Raw genomic sequence first — 6,000 nt, forward strand, 5'->3', positions numbered from 1 at the left:
ATATGTCTCCCTTGCACTTTGATTCCCTTTCGTTTGGAAAACAAACTTTATGATCGTGGAAGCTAGGGAAAGTCCATGATCGCTCCCATTGCCTTTTGATATCGACAAATTTGTCAAAATAACTTCTCTGATGAGCAAAGAAGTTAATCTAATAACTTTTCAAATCACAATCATGTTACCTACACAATTTCATTCATATCCCCAAATCAAAAACATAGCTTTTTCAATTCTCAAGCTTTTTTTTAACCTTCTTCATTCTCACATGCTTCTTCTCTCTACAAAACTCTGATTTTAGGTTATGTACAATTGGGTCAAATTTGGGTTTTAAATAAAGCCCATTTAAAGAAACTTATTGGGCTATTAGTGTATATAGTAATGTATTAAGCATTTCAAATTTGGCGGGATCAAAACGGTTAATGATATATATCAGCTTAAAAAGCATTTAGTCAATTTATATACTAACTAGGGGAGGTCTCCGCGCCCAGCGCGGGGTTGTATGTTGATTAAGACCAGAATTAATAATTAATATTTAGGGTTATCAAGTTAGGGATATTTATTGAATTAATTTTGTCAAGAGTCTAATTTTTATAACGACATTAATATAGAATTATGGTAAAACGCTATAACTTTTGATATATATTATTAGTAATCAACAATTAATAGTGTTTTTGAATCACAAACAATTATTAGTGTTTATATCTTGATATATATAATAGAATTAAATATAAAAAATCTATATATTTAAACCAACAATATATTAGCAACGCCCCGACCGCCACTGTCCATGGGTTCCCACGTCCAGTCTCGGTCTTTAGGCCCATTTTCTTTGTTTTGTCGTACTCTTGATTTTATGACATATTCATGCTTACTCGTTTCTTTCATATTAGCAACGCCCCGACCGCCACTGTCCGTGGGCTCCCCACGTCCAGTTTCGGTCTTTAGGCCCATCTTCTTTGTTTTGTCGTACTCTTGATTTTATGACATATTCATGCTTACTCGTTTCTTTCATATTTGTAATGCCACGACCGCCACTGTCTGTGGGTTCCCACGTCCAGTTTCGTTCTTTGAGCACATCTTCTTGGTTTTGTAGTACTCTTGGTTTTATGACATATTCACGCTTCCTCGTTTCTTTCATATTTGTAACGCTCCGACCGCCACTGTCCGTGGGTTCCCCACGTCCAGTTTCGGACTTTAATTTGGGCCCATCTTCCTGGTTTTTGTTGTATTCTTGATTTTATGACATATTCATGCTTTTAGATTGTATGTCACTGGAGTTTTTCGTAGTTGGAAATAAATAATTGAAAAATATAATCTCTTACCATATCTCTTACTTATCAAGTAAGTCATCTTGCTCTTTGAAGTAGTTATGTACGTAAAATTTCAATGGTATAGAAACAGGCATCTCCTTTGTATATATCGTGTCATATTTATCGTCCCTATTGTAGTATCTTTGTCTCTACCTTCGCCATTGGTCGCTGCGTAACCCTTCAGTTGATCTCTTGTTTATAAAACCCATATAAAAAGTTGTAAGAGAAATATCATTTTCTTAACTGTATCGTATATGTATTTGTAGTATATTGATCTGAGATTGCAAAGATGTATGCCTATCAAGAAGCTCTTAGCAAAGTAAACACTGAAGATAGGTACTAAAAATGAGAGGGTTACAGAGAGCAAGTATCTATCCCTTAGAAACCACTATGTGCAACTGAGAATAATTCATATATGTACATACATACACATGTATACAACGTATTGAAGCTTTTAAATTTAAATATCGAATGCTACAAAACTGGAAAATTGCTTGTGGAGAAAGCAATATGAACATGGCCACATATATAACAAATAACCGATTATGCTTGTCGTAGATCATTCTCTTTCAAACCAAAAGTTTTACCTAAACAACATATCAAGTGACTCACAAGAGATACATAAGAGCCATATCCTAAAAATATCCGGCAAAGCAAAAACGCTCCAGGTTCGAGAAGGAAGTCATTGGAAAATTTGAGTATATACCAAACTGGAGAGTAATTCGGCTACAAAGAGAGATGTGTTGGCTTTGAAGAAAAAGCTATGTGATGCTCTACCTTTTATTTATGAATTTTATGCTATGAATATATGTTTTTGTTAGGGTTCAACTTCAGTCTCCGGATTAGAGACTTATATTCATCCGACAAACAATTCGATGTCACAATCAACGCTACAAAATTGGTGGATTCTCTCTATTAACAAACAAAAAAAAATTCTGGGGTATATATTTTTTTTTTGTTTTGTTAGATCCATACGACGAAGAACATGACGAAGAACACCAAAAATTCTCATCAATCCGGTACGTTTGATCTTATTTTTATTAGTTTAACAATTACGGTTATGTCCGAATCTGAAATAACCATGGCTCCAGACTCCTTCACACCATGGCCACATATCACCGGAGTGGAGACGATTTCAAATTCGGAGCTTCTCTTCGCATATAAAATCATACATATGGTCTCTTTATTTCGGGTTCCCTCTACAATAATTAGTACATATTTCAAAACTGAGCTACAAAAGAGCACATTGGATTTTGGTAAACATCAAGATTGCTTCCTACCTTCCAAGAAACATGATAGACTAATTCACATCCAAGACCAAACATTAGCCGCCACATAAAGCCTGAATCAAATTAAACGATCTTAGGATGCTCTTCATAATCCGTAAATTAAAGAGACTTGCATTAATATTGCAAATTAGACTCTAGAGGTCCACAATGGTTAATCGGAGTGTATCAAAGACGGCGAATAAAGCATGAATTAGAATATCAGCAGAGGAAGCACACAAATATTCAATAAACGTAATCAATCACTGAGAATAGCATGGACCCAACTTTTGAAAGATTCATAAAAAAGGAAGATTTTTCCTATGCAACAATATTCAAACAATGAGAAGATCAATGATTGATGACTAACCATACAACCGAAGCAAAGCCATAAACAGAAACGAAAGTACTAAAGAGCCACAACAGCAGTGATACGACATTTGTTTCCTCGCACTGGAAACAATGACGTGCTTCCATAAATCCAATCTAGTTTTTATGGAAAACAAACCTGCATTCATAATAAACACTACTATTAATTATTATTTTTTATGCAAGAATTAAATGGCAGTATAAAAAATTCAATGGTTAGTGCCGAAAAAAAAGCAAGGATTAGTTATGATATCAAATCAAAATTAAATATCAAGCAAGGTATTTACATAAAATTAAGGCAGTGGAGGATCTAAGAATTTTTTTTTGACAATATCTACAACTAAACAAAGAAAATTTATATATTTTTAAAACAGAATCATTATTTGTTTTTTGGTAAGATTAAAACCGAATCATTATCATATTAGTAAAATTATTATTTATTTATTATTATCCACGTTAATTTAAAAGTTTAAGAGAATATCTGCTTTTTTCTCATAAAAGGATGGAATAATAACATAACTCTTTTAGATTTATAACTATATTTGACATTATCATATTAAATCTATTAAGATAAATATATTTATTTTTGAAAAATATAAATAAAATGATAATATAATTATTATAGATTTACAATTATATTATTATCCATGTCAAAATTTTAAAACATTTTACTTTTTTCTCACATAGGAAGATAGAACAATAACGTAACAGTTTAAGATTTACAACATAAAAATAATATCAGAATTGGAACGCCAAATCATAATCAACACAATTAACACAACTCTAATGGGAAATTAGAGTTATCTTGTGATTAAAATACTAAACAAACAAAACTAACCGAAACAAAACAAAAGTCTTCCTTTCAAAATCATTAACGTGACGGATTGCTGACTGATTAAGTTGAAGTTTTAGGCATTTAAAGATCTAGAAAGATGATTAAGTTTAAACATTTTTATTTATTTTAAACAACGTTTGAATGTTGACAAAAAAAGAAGAAGAGAGTGTTGGGACCATCGGGAGAGACAACGTTTAGCAGCTGCGAAAGAAGCCAACGTTGTCTATTATGTTCTTCACAGTGTTTGATTTGACTTTTGATGACATAACACTCCTGTCCACTTGTTGTCTCGAAAGTTCATGCAATGGAAAATTATTAAACAAAACAATTTACTTTTATGTATAAATCCTAGGGAAGAACCGATCAAGCTATGATCAATGGTTGTGGTTTTAGTACCGTATACTTCTCAAATATACCCGTTGAATAACGGAAATCCGCAAGACGGAGAGGAGACGAAGTCAACCTAGCTGGCAAAGGAGCTAACCCAGCTCCTTTGGTCTTATTTATGGTCATATGTATTTAGCAAAATATGGTATACAAACCGAACCAATCAACAACAAAACCTGGTTTTAAATTGTTGTATATTTCTCAAAAGTCAAAACCCATAATAAACAATGGAACAGAAGAAGCTAATGCAGAGCATACTTACGCTTGGAGTAAAGAGTGATGCAAGCTTCCATTGGCACACCCGAAAACGCATCAGAGCATGGAAAGAAACCTAAAAACCAATAAATTAAACAATAATTAAATCTTAGTGCATGGAAAACGAATCCTATACATACCAAAGTCCGAATCTCAGTGCCTTAGAATGACCTCGATACCAAAAACTTTAAGTTACTACTTCCATATATGTAATATTTTAGTTTGGGGAGAGAGATTGACAACGAAGAGTAATTCCTGAATTTAACAGACAAGTTTGTTATCTCTAATCTAAAGAGAGGAATACTTAAATTATATTAACGACAAAAATTAGCCTCCTCTGAAGATTCATCCCTGAAATAAGTCATCTTTCTGACTTTGTGGCAACTGTGTTATCAAAAGTTGAGTGTTTCTTCTGAAAAAAGACATATTTGAAAATAATAAGAACATGTACCTCAACAAAATCGGGAGGTACCTCATCTTTTTACAACAAAAAGAAACATACCAAACCATCGATGATTACCTTCTCAAAAGTTGAAACCAAACTTTTTGATTATAAAAAGTGATTAGTGGTGAAAATAGTGAAACCATAAATACAAAAAAAAAAATCAAATTTGTACATATAAACTATAAGATCACCTGTTTATTCATTGAATTAGGTCCAAATTTTCCATACACCAGTTCACATCGTCCCCTCCATACATCCACCCTACAATAAAAAGAAAAATTAAAATTAGGTAGAAGCAAAAAAAGGTTTGAAAAAAAAGAACAAAAAAAACAAGGGTTAGTTATGATCTGAAATTGAATACCATGAGCAAGGTATTTATATTGAATAGGAGGCGGTGCATGATTTAGGGTTTCTAAATTTTTCGACGATAAATACAAAAAAAGAAAAGAAAATTTACATATTTTAATAAGCAAATCACTATCAAAATAATAAATATTTGTAAAACTGCCATTTATTATATTCACACGACGAAGAACACGATGAATTCAATTAAAGCTTCCTAACTGGTACTTCGTTGTTCCTTTTTTTTTTTGGTTAATTATCATGTTTATTGTTTCCGAAATTATTTTTTCCTGGTTAATTCCGAAATTCAATTTAATTTTTCCAAAATTAATTAGATTTCATTAAAGGTAATTAAGTAATTACGTAAAATCAATGACTCAACAAGAGCCGAGAGTCCGACACGTCAGCAAAAACACTTCTCAAATATTGTTATATATAGATTAATATAATTTGGCTAAAAAAATACATTAATACTAACAGCACAATTATATGTTACTTGATTTTTATGTTTTCGTTTGCTATTCGCCTAAATAGCAATTTTTCTATGAGATATGCAATGCAATCTCTCTAAGAAAAATGTAAGTAACACTACAATCATTTGAAAAGAAAATTATTCTAAATGACAACCAAAATTTCAAAAAGTTTATGTTATGTGGCTACTTGGTAAGTTTCTAAATTTTATTTTGTGGTTTTATTAGTTGCGATAAAAATAAGGGTAAAGATAAAAAGAAAACGTATCGTAATTTTTATTCATTAGGGAAAACGAATTCGTCGTACATGATTTTATCGATAAGA

The sequence above is a fragment of the Arabidopsis lyrata genome (genome assembly GCF_000004255.2).
Source record: "Arabidopsis lyrata subsp. lyrata unplaced genomic scaffold ARALYscaffold_7, whole genome shotgun sequence".
NCBI lineage: Eukaryota > Viridiplantae > Streptophyta > Magnoliopsida > Brassicales > Brassicaceae > Arabidopsis > Arabidopsis lyrata.